The following is a 1,508-nucleotide window of genomic DNA, read 5'->3' on the forward strand; positions in this document are numbered from 1 at the left end:
TCTCATCTGATGGAGACTGGTACCCGGAGCAAGACTCTCTCCCCCTGCTGCCTTGCCAAGGGATGTGGATGCCCCTGTGCTCCCATGTTTGAACCCACCTTGTGCTCATCCGTGGTGGCTGCAAGCCCCACAGCTGGTGGGTTTTGCTCTAGGGATGATGTTCTGCCACTTGCTTGCACCCCAGTATGGAGGAGCTGGGCTTGGAGAGCTGCCCTGGCTCCCCACTGCATTGGCCGCCCAGGGAGCCCGGAGCTGGGATGTTGACGGAGGAAGTGGTGAGCTGGGGTGCAAGGAGCCGCGTTCCACCCGCAGCTCAGAGGGATGTGAAGGCTTGGGGATGCATGGAGGTGTTTATAGCTCCAGTTCCTGTTCCTTTTTCCTGCTGGGTTTTGCTGCTAAAGGCTATTGTCAAGCCATTTTGCACAGGAAGGAGAAAGAAGTGTTTTGTTTTAAGCTGATTCTGGGAGCCAGAGAGGAATGTGTGAGCAGCCCTGGTCTCCAGGGCTGACCAGGAGCAGGGACAGCATGGTGGTGAGGACAGAGCCTGGCCCTGGTGGGTTTAGGCAGCCGCCACACCGTGCTTGGGCCATTGGGTCCTTGTTGTAGGAGCTCTGTGTAGCTGGCATTGTGGTCACAAAACCCATCTTGCTGGATGGTCCAGCCTGGGGTTTGCAGCCTGGTGGGTGAGTAGACCCCAGCAAAGGTGCTTGGCTGCACTCAGACCCTGCTGGAAATACCACCTGGCCCTGTTTTGACACCAGGTTTTCGGGCTGGAGGTAGGATGTACAGCTGTGGTATCGTGTGATGGGGTGCTCCAGGAAGCTGCTGAGGTGCTGGAGCCAGTGTTTGGCTCCAGTGTTGGAGGGGATCAAGCTGTGGAACATGCTCCGTATCCTACTGCAAGATCATCTCCTTTTCGCTAGTAAGGGCAAACCTTGGGCTTTTTATGCTGTCCCTGTGACAAGAGGCTCCTCATCCTGCTTCCCAGTGACTCCTGACATGGAGGAGCCCTGTCTTGTGTTACTTGAGATGCTCGTGGGGATGCTGCAGTGGCCTGGGAGGGAGCAGAGAGGAAGCCATAGGCTGTTCTTAGCCCTTTTGTTAAGAAACGTCTTCAAATCAGCCTGCAGGAGCCCTGTAAAATTACCATTGAGTTCCCAGTCATGCCAGTGCCAGCTGATACCCCTGTACTGGGATCTGCACCTCTTCTCTGCCTTGGGTGAGGAAATGTGGCTGCATTCAGGGAGAGCATCTGTGTGCCATAGCGGGGGGGCGGCACTGCCGCCAGCCCTGCGCCATGCTGGGGGCTGTGCCGGAGTGTCTGTGCGGGTGCTGGCAGCACTGAGCCGATGGTTAGGGAGGAGGCCGGGCCGCCTTCTGCTCTGCTTGGCTCCATCCTAACTTTTGGGACAAAGGCTGGAGCGTTTCCACGTCCAAGTGCTGGTGCTTGGAAAGCCGCCAGCTGCCAGCACCTGCTCTGCGGGGCTGCCATGATGCAGGCTTGGGGG

The sequence above is a fragment of the Antrostomus carolinensis genome, unplaced genomic scaffold (assembly GCF_000700745.2).
Source record: "Antrostomus carolinensis isolate BGI_N321 unplaced genomic scaffold, ASM70074v2 scaffold41067, whole genome shotgun sequence".
NCBI classification, from domain to species: Eukaryota; Metazoa; Chordata; class Aves; order Caprimulgiformes; family Caprimulgidae; genus Antrostomus; species Antrostomus carolinensis.